Source organism: Lepisosteus platostomus, chromosome 12 (genome assembly GCF_059453375.1).
Source record: "Lepisosteus platostomus isolate fLepPlt1 chromosome 12, fLepPlt1.hap1, whole genome shotgun sequence".
In the NCBI taxonomy this organism is placed as follows: domain Eukaryota; kingdom Metazoa; phylum Chordata; class Actinopteri; order Semionotiformes; family Lepisosteidae; genus Lepisosteus; species Lepisosteus platostomus.
In genome coordinates this window covers 37,532,203-37,545,644 of record NC_142622.1, presented here as the reverse complement: position 1 = coordinate 37,545,644, position 13,442 = coordinate 37,532,203, and positions in this window count along the sequence as shown.

The window sequence follows — 13,442 nt, the reverse complement described above, 5'->3', positions numbered from 1 at the left end:
TGATAGTAATTCTCCCTGTAGTTGCAAGCAGTTTGTAGAGGTCGAGTAGGTTTGAACTTGCAACGGTATCCTCAGATTGTCAAGCAAGAGGGATCCAATTAACACTTCAGAGAGATGCACCACTCCTCCAATCTGTCCTAATGCTCCTGCGAGGCAGCATGTGTCTTGCAGTATGCTGAATAACAAATATCTCTGACAGGTGTGGCGGTATCAGAAGAATGTACAGTATGCACAGGACCTCATTCTCTACATGTGGGTACGGTTTGGTAGTGGTAAGCAAAGGAAATAAAAAAATTCATTTCAAATTGAAAGGATATGAAACAGCAAGTTACTAATGTATCCAGGTGCAGAGTGGTGCAGCTCAAAAACGTCTGACAAGACAAGGAAATAATGTCTAGAATGTGGTAAAACTATAAAGATGCAAAATAAGCATGGGGGAAGATGATTAATGAGATGTTGTAGATACTGTATATGAACCAAAATCTATATTTTTCATTTCCAGCCAGGACCAGTCATACATGTGAATGGAAGAGGCTTTGGAATGTATCTGGCCCATGAAAAAACAGGACATGTGGAAAAGATACAATATCACTCCATTTTCATGTAATAACCTAATGTCATGCAATAACCTGAAGAAGATGATGTGCATACAGTGTTCATTCTCTGCAAGATGATAACCATAGAAAATCCACTAATGTAAATAGTACCACTTGAAATTAACTAATTACATTAATTAATTGAATTAATTGAGATTGAAAAGCATTAGGTTTTAAAACTGAAATGCTGAAATTTGTTTTAACAAAAACAATGTTAAACTCACTGCAAATAAAACATGAGTCCTTACTAGAGTAGATATACAGTACTGTAGGTTGCACTACCTATAGCTCTGCAACTATTGTCATGGATAATAATACTGGCTGTTAATAATCACAAACCAGGTGTTGAGACACTTCTACAGAGCATAAAAAGTGCTGTACCACAAGGATTACTCTTATGACACAGAACATATAGTTCATTCCTCATATTGTCTTGCCATTGTATTTTGTAATGGTGTTGGGCAAACACAACAAGAAAGGAGGGTTCTATAAAGATCCCTGCATCACATTTAATTTTCAGACATTTTTTAATTTTGCAACAGCTGACTTTGATATCTTTTTCTAAGTAATCTCTGTAGACCTCTAAAGACTTGCCATAATAAGAATGTAATGTATAGACTTCCCTCATGTGTCAGCCTGCTACTGTGTACACATGGTGCCTTTCAAAGACTCCTCCATATTGTAAGGCAAATAATAAAAAACTTAGGCCTGTGGTTCATAAATACTGTACTGTACCTCACAGGACCAGTAATGGAGAGACTGAAAATCTAAAATGCTAAAGAAGTTGGCACACTTATTCTTGATGTCTTTGTAACCAAGGATATTAAGGTAAAGTATTGTTATGAAGTACTATCCAAAAAACAAGAGATATCAAGGAGCTTCTTTATTTTATATTTATATTTTATATATTTATATTTTCAATATCACCTACTGTAGGTGTTTTGTTGCAAACCCCATATGGGATCTGAAGTTCTTTCTGTCAGTTCCACACAAACCCCCTTTGTGGAGTGACCAGGATATTGACTTATGGACATTTCCTCCCACCTCAGTCACTGAACTCTGTAACCTGTTCAAACTCTCTGTTGTGTTCACAATGTTATCTTGCTCAGTTTGGATGGGTAATCTGATCTATACAAAGTCTAGGTGTCTTCCACTTCTTAATCATCATCACCATGCTGTAAGATAAAGGATTTGAAATATGTGTGCACCTTTTGTCTGGTCTGTGGATTTATATAACCTTATGCCTGAGCTCTTCTGAAATATCCTTAGTCTTCATGGTTGAATATTTAGTTGAATTTCACAACCTAACTGAGAGATTTTACAGAAATAGGTAGATTTATTCTGAAATCATGTGAACTACTATTATTGCATACAGAGTGGACAGAACTAATTTTGTTTCTTGTTAAGGTAATATTGTACACCTAAATTAATTTAGCAAATGGTTTGAATACTTATGCAATCATCCATTAGCAAGGCAAGGAACACCCTGGACGTGTCGCCAGCCCATCAAAGGGCAGACACAAACACAGACACGCAGACACTCACACCAAGCCAATTTTCCTGGAAGCCAATTAACCTAGTAGTATGTTTTTAGACAGTGGGGAAAAAGATGGAACACCCGGATGAAAATCCAAGCAGGTAGCACTCCAGGTCCAAGATTACTATCTACTGAGCCACTATGTCATCCTTATGCAATCAGAACTTTTCATTATTTATTTTTGCTTTGTGGAGTAACTTGTGCATATAACTAATATTAATTCAGGTGGGTAGCTGCGTCAGCATGCGTAGGCCGCAAAGGAACAAGTAATAGGTTTATTCCATGCTGAAAAAAAGAAGAAAGAGAACACAACGTTTCGGCCGTGGAGCATGGAATAAACCTATTACTTGTTCCTTTGCTAACCAATATTAATTGTTACTTCAAAACTTGAAAACTGTGAAGCAACAAAATGTGAGAACTATGCAAGAGTCTAAATCCCGTTATGTATGTATCATTGAAGGAAAATTACTGAATAGGAGGCATTACTAGAGCATGCTCAGCAACTCACCTTTTTTGAGGCCAATGGCCTGGAAATCAACCTTGAAAGAAAAGAATTAAGTTCATTGCTTAGACAGCCGTGTCAAATTTCTTATACATACAGTGCCTTGCCAAATTATAAATCCCCCTAAGCTTTTTCATCGTGACAAAGCAGGTATTAGGACTGGATTGCTGGAGAGGAAAAGAGAAAGAATCTGAAAGCAGTTAAGTACTGCTATCACTTGGATTTGAGATTGTTGAAGTTTAGGCTTAAACATCACACAGTCAATTTGCAATAATGAATTCATATGTAAGGTTTCACATTGCTCTGTATGCCAGCTCGTATTTGGCAATTCATAATTTATTACGCAAGGGTGATGGTCACTATCTTAAGTTCTGTATATACGCTTATTGATTGTAAAATTGAAGTTTATGTTATTAAAGTAATGCATATTACCAAATGTCTTGAAAACATGCTCTTTCCTTCTTGGTAGAAATCACTCATTAATTCTACAGGAACATAACATTTAAATGAAAATAACCACATTTTTGTAACACTCAAACCTCCTTTGACATTTTGTGTAGCATCAGAAGTGGGTGGGCATATTTAGATTTAAATTTAAATCTAAGTTTGATCCATTTTATACAATCTGCTTAGTTTCTTTGAAAAAAGTGTAAGAACTTTTACAAATTAAAGAATGCCATTTGGCCCATCATGCTTGTTTTAGTCACTGGTATCTGAATGCTAACAAAATCCAGATAAGTAACTTCTTAATTAGATAGTATCAGTTTTGACAATATGGTTAGGACGCTTGTTTCAGATTCTGATGACTGTAAAAAATAACTCTCTCTTGTTTCTAGCCCTAAACATTCCTTCAGTAGGTGATTATGTCATCATTTATCTTCAAAATGTCTGCTGGATTGATTTGGCCAATACCCTCCAGTATTTGTAAGACATAAGTCAAGTACCCATGTCATCTTCTCTTTTCCAGGCTAAATACTGTAGACTCACTTCCCTTAATCTGACTGGTAATGGCATTCCCCTCTGTCCTCTATTTTTTGCCTGTGTTCCTTTGTACATCTTCTAAAAGCAATCATTTGTTTTCCTTCCTAAAAGAAGCCGACCCCAACACGTTTTGTTTCACTTTCTCTCAGCATTCTCATCCTTTAGTCTTTCAACAATTCATTTTAGCTTTATTAATATTATTATATTAATAAATATTATACAGTACTTTAACCAATCCAGTGGATTACATTTTGTGGAAATTAAATACTGAGTTATAAAGTATGCCTGAGATAACATTCATGCAGTACATGAGAAGTACAAAGATTTTCACTTTTCAGAAATTGTTTCTTTTATATGTGAGTTGTAATAATGCAAAATAGATTTCTCCAAAGCACACTGGGTGGTTTTGTTGGTTATTGGTATACCTTCCTTCACAGAACACTACAGGAAGCAACCTATATTTGTTTAGAGATGCCCTGATGTCTTCTCAAAACTAATGGGGAAGCTGTTTTGGAGAGACGTCTTACCATCAAAGTTCTGAGAGAAAATATCTATCCATCTTCAGTGACCAGTTAGTCCAATTCTGTAACCAAACAAACAATGGATGCCAGACCCAGATGAGAAGCTGTCTTATTGAAGGGCACACACAGTCATGCAGAAGAACAATGTAAAGACACAAAATAACCTGAACAGCATGCCTTGAAGAGTAGAAGAAGTCATAACACACAGCAAAAACCCATGCAGCTACAGGCAAAACTCACAACTGGCAACCCACTGAAGCTAAGCAGGTGTGAGCCTGGTCAGTACCTGGATGGGAGACCTCCTGGGAAAAAACTAAGGTTGCTGCTGGAAGAGGTGTTAGTGGGGGAGTGAGCAGGCACTCACCCTGTGGTCCATGTGGGTCCTAATGCCCCAGTATAGTGATGGGGACACTATACTGTAAAACAGGCGCCGTCCTTCGGTTGAGACGTAAAACCGAGGTCCTGACTCTCTGTGGTCTTTAATAATCCCAGGGTGCTTCTCGGCGTCCTGGCCAAATTTCCCATAGGCCCTTACCAATCATGACCTCCTAATAATCCCCACCTATGAACTGGCTTCATTATTCTGCTCTCCTCCCCCACTGATAGCTGATGTGTGGTGAGCGTTCTGGTGCACTATGGCTGCCGTTGCATCATCCAGGTGGATGCTGCACATTGGTGGTGGTGGAGGGGAATCCCCATTACCCGTAAAGTGCTTTGAGTGGAGTGTCCAGAAGTAAGCTATTATTATTAAAACATGAAACACTCTATACAGAAGGCACCCAAGGCCAGAATTGAAATCTGGACCAAGGAGCTGTGAGGATGCAGCATTGTCTTCTGCCACACCACCCATCAGAAACCATGTTATGAGAAATGCAATTGGTAAAGAATACCTGTAAAACCATGGGCATATAAGCACTTTCTTTTGTAATGTTAATTCATCCCATTATTACATGTCCTTTTTGTGATAAGCCTCATATTTATATGGATAAGGTTGCACCTCAGTGCAATACAGTATGTGATTTATGGTGTGTAGTAAACAATATTTAGGGGATAATTACAACTACAAATATTTTTAGATGTTATAATGTGAATTCTAGGATCTTACTGTTGCAGTGCTATAAATGTCAAGCACATAGTCATACCATTTGTATTAATTTATTCCTTATAATTATAAATATAAACTCATTTATGTTTTTTATGTTGCCATTAGTATCCAAGGGATATACATTCTCTCTGACCACAATTAACTGTATCAATATGTATAGGGTGAATATGACACTATATTTATTGCAGATTAACAAAGTAATGGAGGTGGCAGTATAGGTTGAAACTTTCTGTAAGGAATTACATTTTAAAAACAAATTAACAGTGGAAGAAAAATAAATGCTGATCAAGCCCTTTTTTTTCTTTTTCTGTAATATGAAGCATAGTCACTAGGGGGCGCTTTTTGATAAATTATATTCCCATTTTTTGCAGTCACGCCCAGCTGGTTGAAGTCTAAAACCAACTGTGTTATTTCAGACAGATTAAGCATAAATCTGAGATAAATTCTGTGATGTGTGGTAGTTCATATTACAATAGGGGAAGACAAACGATATGGATGGTGAAGAGAGTCTGTATCCCCCAAACTGATTAAAATATTTTTTGGAAGATTTAGCTATTTGGAAATTGTATTTAATTATACATTTTTTATCCATACCTAAAGGCCTACTGGGAACAGTAAGATCTCAAGCATTTTAAAATCTTTTAAATTTCAAGTATTGCAAAGACCCATGGATATTAACAGATGCAAAGGTATGAACTAGAACAGTGCAGGGAATATGTTCATGCATTTTTATTTTGATTACTATATTTTGAGACGGAACTGTTGCTGGGCAGGTCTTTAGTCCCTCAAAGTTACAACCTCTCCTATTGTTCTTGTTATTCATGTTTTCAGTGTCACTGTCTTCTGTTCTCCTCTATTGAGTTCACATCTCCACCCCCATTACATTCATATAGTCCTGGGAGCAAGAGGAACTTGATAAACTTGTATAATAGCTTGCATTTTTTTTTAACATAAGAATGATAAGAAACAAGAGACGATTATTCATCTCATCTACAGTAGCTCATTTAGTTGTTAGTAGCTAATTGATACAGGAATCTAAACCAGCCATTTCATGAAAGAAACCAGGGTGTCAACTTTGACAACATAGCGGGGAAGTTTGTACAGGACTCCCAGAACCCTTTGTGTAAACAAGTGCCTCCTGTTCTGTTTTAAATGCACTTCTCCAATAATTGTTCCTCGTATCCTCTGCTTCGTGTTTTTAGTCCAAAATTAACTTTGTGAGTACCTCTGATGCTATGAGTACTTCAATCAAGTCCCTTCTGGATGTGAGGTGGCAGTGAGAAAGTTGCTATGGATCTTGTGTTTCATAATGCCCTTATCTTTCATATCCCGATTTAATTTAACTTTGATTCATTTTAATTTTGGACATTGTGTAAATAGATCAAATGTAATCCAGAAAAAAAGAGCACTCACATAAATTACATTATCAGATGCAAATTCAAATTCAAAGAGCTTTAGATAGATAGATACTTTATTGATCACGTGAGGAAATTGCAGTGTAACAGCAGTTTAACACAGACAACACAGCCACAGTGTAACGAATGATACAACTATAATAATAATACAATATGTACAATACAATCAGTACAGTGAGAAGTGCACTAAGAAGAGTTACTCACAGTCCAGAACACACAAAGAACAGAACAGAACAATTATTTACTATTTTTCATTATCATTATTTAACAATCATTTATTGGCATGACAATTGAATTGCAGCATAGCCAAAGCAATAGCAACTAGTAAACATTTACAAACATTTATAACAATATACTATTATATGAGAGGCTTACTCTCTGGTCCACAGGCTGTGACATGAGATCCCATCTGGGCTGCCAGCTCTCTTCAGTTTCCTTCCTCCTCGTCCAGTAGCACTTCATTAATGATCAAAGATATTCAAGATCCATGTTTTTTAAATATACTGTATATTAAAGGTGTGAGAAGTACAATTATGTTTTAGAGACTTATTTTTACCTTTATCCATTATATTTTGTAATCAATCAAACTCTGACTCATCTGTCATCTAGATAAAACCAATTCTTTTCAGGAACTGCTGTTGTCACCAGTCCCACCTGGTTGTGCTGCTGTCCTGCAGCTTAAACTAGTTGCATTCTAGACTGAAATAAATAGCTAAAACATCATGTCTAAATCAACACCAACACATGTACTTCTGTAATTCCAGTTTAAAGGAAAGCGAACAAACATTTAAGATCCCCTCACAAAACAGATTCTGTGTTTATGTTGTTGAAATACCAAAATCAGATTGTGTTTTTGTTTCAATTGGTGTATGTGGACACATACAGCTGAATTATGAGGATTGAAGTTTATATCCTGTTTAAATCAGAAGACATTAATCATTTCCTAAGTGAGTCACCAGTACATTTATAATACTGTACGTGCGTGTAAATCTTGCTGGGAGACTTCTAAAGAAAACCAAGTTGACATAAATAATGTTAGTGAACCAGTAGGTGGCACTCTTCCCTCTGCCCTAGTATTGTATAATGTAGGGAGTGCTTCCCTTTAATGGGACTATAACTCCTTGGTAATTCACCATAACATGCATTCAGACTACACTCAGACTAGAACACAGTTATCAAAAGATCTTTGAAAAAAGACTATTATTATTATTTATGATCAGAATGCAAAAGGAAAGACAGCAAAATTGATGGTTCAAGAAAGAAGCTCACTTTATGCTTAGTTTAAGCAACACAAAGTCAAATCCCAAACCGGATCTCCTTTTTACACATTTGCACAAATGAGACACATTTTCATGTTGTGTATGTATTCAGTGTTCTCAAATTAATGTTATAAACTGTAGGGGATAGGGATCATGACCAATGGTGGAAATGCCTTCCTTTTACAATATTGATTTTCTGCATCAGTTGTGTTGATCAATATTTATAGATACAGATATCTCTTATGAAATCCATCACAGTAATGTTGTGTAGTTTATTGCTTATTAAATTATGCTTTTGTTTACCAATGGTTTCTAATGGTTTGTATCACCATTCATAATTCCCGCCCAGTCTCTACCATTAATTTAATGAACTTACCTACACTTTACTGAGCTTTTATCATGGTACTATGCAAAACATTTTTCGATTATTGCTTATAAATAAAAGAGGGAAACACTAGATAATTAACCAAAGGTTAAATAGGTCAGAAACAAGTTCTCTCCTTCCAAAAGGTTTTCCAGGTACAATTACACAACAAATTAAATGCTTCAAAATCCCATGCCAGATATGAAATCCCATGCCAGGAAATGGTGTACAGTTAAAAAAAGACTAACAACTAAAAATCACTACCTCTCTACATTAAATAGTCAAACAACTACTTAATATGTGAATTACAAACATTTAGCCATGAATGCAATATTGACATTTTTTTCTAGTGAAGAATTTTTTTCGGTTCCAATACATAATAAAGATACAAAACTCAAGATTTTACATATCTGTTTTGATAACAGGCTATCTAATTTTAGATGTTTTTGTGATATTTCAAATGACAGATCTAATTTCCTGGAGTTACTGTTGCTGTGGTACTATTTTTGTTCCCCACAGCTCTATCCAGATGTGTGAAAAATCCCCTGCTGTTCCAATCCCCGAAGAAGTTGTTCTGTGTACTGTATATGCAGTTATCCCTCTAAAAGTTACAGTAGCTGTTTTGGGTGTCGTTCTCTGTCTATCAAATACGAATGTGCTTCCCCTTGATTTTGTGAAAACATATCAAAAACAGACAGAAAACTAGTTCCTGTAGTGCTGATCCTTATATTAAAAAAGAAAATTGTGTGTGTTATTAATACTGGAGAGAACTAGTTATGGCCTATCTGAGCTAAAATAGGGCTAAAATAGTACTTAAGGGCTGGTTTCATAGATCAATTTTAATAATAGTTCTAGGCTTTGAAAAAATAGCATTAGATAGTCCAAGGTTTCTGCTAATTGTTGTCTGTGAAACCAATGATTAGACTGTTAGTTAAGATTCCCTATAAACATTATTTGAAGGGTATGGGCAGGTTGAATAATTAAAAAAGTAAAAGGAATTTTTAAAGTAAAATTGAAACCAATTCCCCTAGCCTTACCTGATTCCTTTTCTAGTACAGCATTTCACATTTATTGAATTTTTCTCCTGCTAATTTTACATTCCACTTCATTGTGAAAGACTCATATTGCCATTATCTGCAAGAAAAAAGTGCTTCCAGCCCAGTTATTTGACTGCGATATTTGCTGATTTTACATGAAACATCAATTGTGACCGATTCATTTTTAATGCACAGCCAGCTATCCGTTAAACAGATATCCTGCCAGTCATTTATGAAATATCAATCACTAAACAAAGCTGCTTATGATTATTTTTATTTTTGAACTTCTGGTGGTCATAGCACTGACATTGCAGAAAACGTGCCAGCCAACTCAATCACACCTATTGAGCTTGCACACTGCGGCTAATGGGGGAGAATCAGCAACAGTATATTGAAAAGGAAAAAAAATGGATGTGGAGCATCTACAGTGCTGTGATCTTAATTTTATTTGTGGCATAATTTGATGTTTGTTTCTGTAATGAATAAATCATTGAGAGGGGGAAGGGATGTAGCAGGATGTAGCATGTACAGTAGGCTTATATAAATAATGTCATTGTTTCATGAAGTTCTATTCACTTTATCATCACAGAGACAGCATCCTATTTGATACATTTTTCTAGCCCTAGATGTCTCAGTTTGCCTGGGACTATCATTGCTTATGGACAGTTCGGATTCCAGGCTTCATTAAGTTTCCACCCTACAGTTGTCTGTCATGACTTGATATATTGTCCAGGCTGGCTTCTCATCTGACCAGAGCGCACCAACACCCAGGAGAATTTCCTATGTACTTTTGGTTCATATAATTCTCTTCCGATTGTTTAAGTTGCATGGTGTTTTTGCAAGCATTACTTTCCTAACCTATTTTTTCATCCTTCTATATTGGAATATACCGTACTGAGTGGAACTAAAAACACCAAAAATGAGTCAAAGAGCCATTACTAATGATTTTAATGCCTCTCTTTACATGTAGTTTGTAGGAATTCCTAGACTTATTGGAATCCAATATTTTCTCCTTTACGTAAAGATGAAAGATGATATTTTAAAACATTTTCTTTAATCCAGAAGTCAGCTCTCGGAGGGTTTCTGTTCCTCCTGAGTTTGCAAGTACACAGCTTGTCTAATTATTTACTTAAGCCAAGTGCTGATGTGTTTTATAACTGTGTTTTGAGTACCCAGTGGTAAACAATCTTAAGAAGTCTCCATTAAGTCAAACTAAGAAAATAACTGGATGAATTTTTAAACTGACTACTCAGTTAAAAAAATAGATTGATTTAGTAAGAAATTCAATACTAAATGTGTTGTTGATGATGATTATAAAATTAATAAAATAGTAGGTTAAACTATTTAAATATAAGAATTGAAAGCATGTACTGTATGAAGATGCACTCCCCTTTCTCTGCTGCATGGAGGAAAACATGATAACATAATTATTAGTTTTGCATTTAAGCACCAAAATCCCCTTCTTACAGTAAAGCCTGTGGTTTTAATTGTGGAAGAGTAATGTGCTGTGGTTTGCTTTGAGAAGATGATCTGTTATGGTCCCGAAGGAGATCTAATGCACAGGGCAGTGTAATGTGATTCAGAGTTGAACTTACTCTACTGTGTATAAAACACTTGTTTCCAACACCCACATCCTTAAATTTCACTGAGGTGGATAAATAAAAAATGGAGGAAGTGTCATATTGCTAGGACTAATGCATTGACTACCAAAAGCTGGTGTTGTGTACCAAAACATTAAACGAACAATGTCACAGCTTCTTTTATTTTCAGTTGTCTCTCTTTGTTAGCCCTCACTTGATTTCTATTCATAAATGCCTTTGGGGATTTTTTCCCTATCAAAGGACCTGAAAAATAACCAAATGCATACCACAGTACATAAAAGATTGTTCTTGTCAACTCAGAAGTATTAACTTCAATTGAAATCAGTCAGCTTTGATTCTATCTATTCAGCACGTCAGGACTTTCAGGCTGAGGGTTGATCCATTCAGATTTCATGATGCACCTTCTCAACCCTGGTAAATCTCCAAGTGCTTAGCAGGTCAGTCATTCTGCAGCCAGAGCAGAGGAAAAATGATGTAGAAGATGCACAACTTACAGGTAAAAGAGTATCAAGTAATCATCAATCCATTTCCAATAGCTGCTTAGTCTTGTACAGACTTGTGGTGAGTTGGAACCTTACCCTGTAGACAATGGGCGCATTGGGCGCCAGTTAAGTAATCATTGAGATTAAAAAATTAATGACATGATGCTGACAAACCACAGGCAAAGGACTCAATACAAAGTATAGGACTTAAAAATTCCAATTGGCTCAATGTAGCTTACAGTATAAATGATAATATAAGTAACATTACAACAATCGTTACAAAGATGATTACAAAGATGGATAATTATATACAGTAGATAACGTTTTGTATGAACAAATATTAGAATGGCAGCAAGGTCTATTTCCTTCAATTTAAACAACTAAAACTTTGGAGCCTTTCTAGAAGTAAGAATAAGAAATGCCAGAGAATTTAACGGGTTGACTGCAGGTTAATATTAGAAGTGTCCCCAAAGTGAAACACTGTCAGGCATGCGCTTTATGAGTTTCCAGAATCAGACAATGTATTGTGTTTTCTTCCAAGAACACGTGCAGCTCTTCAGATCAGAAACAATGCTGTTAAATGCTGCGGAGTTGATGAAAAAAAGAAGCATATACTGAGACTTTGTAATTCACAAGTGAGGCTTAAGTATTACTAGCATTCAGAGGAAGCACCTGCACATCCAGTATTTTATTTTGAATTTCTAAAGTAAGGAAGTGTTGCAGAGAAAGTAAAGAAACTATCCTCTAGTGTATATAGATGTCAGTTGCATTGGAGGGGAACAGGGAATTATCATATTACTGAGGATAAGTATCTACAGCAGTAGTTAATAAGCAGTAATCCTAAGAATAAACGTATGGATACAACACGTAACACAGATCTGAAACTGACTTCACTCTTGTTTTTATGACCACTAAAAGAATTTATTAGGCAGGATAACCAATTCCATTGAGTACTAAGCATTGTCCCATAGACAAGGAGGAAAAGCAAAGCCAACAAGACCATGCAATATGCAGATTTCACTCATTATGGATGTTAGCAAAAAGGTATAATCAAACAACATGCTCGAATTTGAATTTGTTTGGTAAATTGAAATTCTGAATTAGTTTGGGATGTCACATTAAAGACATTAATGTGACATTAGACATTAGGATTCATGTTTGTTTACCTGACGTGTTGGAGAATCTGAAAGTACCAATAAAAGGATGCTTATAGGAATTTGTTTGGTGTTTTATGCTATATCAATACTATATCTACTGTAGGCTGATGGGACCATCAGATTAGGCCAATGTACAAATTACTTCACAAGACAGTTTGCATTTGGAGAATGAGGGAAATGATAACATAGGGAAGATGCATTGATGTTCAAACTTCTAATAGCTTCATAATCTAAATGTAGGATTCATAGCTTTCCAGTTTTGTAATTTATACTAAAGCAACTGATCTTTTCTTCTACTTTATTTGTGACTGCTTTAAAACCGGGTTTTGCCAACCAAATGAATTCAACAGACATGAGTCTTCTGTTAAACATTATTTTGAATGAGTCTCCCAAACACTGTTAAACATCCTCTTCACTAACTATAAGGAACAGAGGAACAAGAAATAGGTTTATTCCATGCTGAAAAAAAGAAGAAAGAGAACACAACGTTTCGGCCGTGGAGCCTTCTTCAGGCGACACCTTTCGGAACCTTTCGGATCCAACCGATCCTTTCGGAACTTCTATCCTTTCATCTTAGTTTGTTATCTTAAATACAAGTCGGCGTGGAACGCATTTTGGATCATGTTATTTTTTAAGTGTAATTGTTTTTATTTAGTCATTGTGTTTTATAAGATCTTTTATTTTATTAGGTCTTAGTTTAGAATAAAATCAAGAACAAAATCCAATGTTTGAAATTCATATTAATACTTAATGTAAATGCTTGAAAGAGATTCACTGGCTCCATTGAACTAACCACACATTTTTCATTTAAATGCTTAATTATTGTAAATGACTGACTTTAATGACAATATAGTCACAATAATTTTAGTATAGATCATTTTTGCT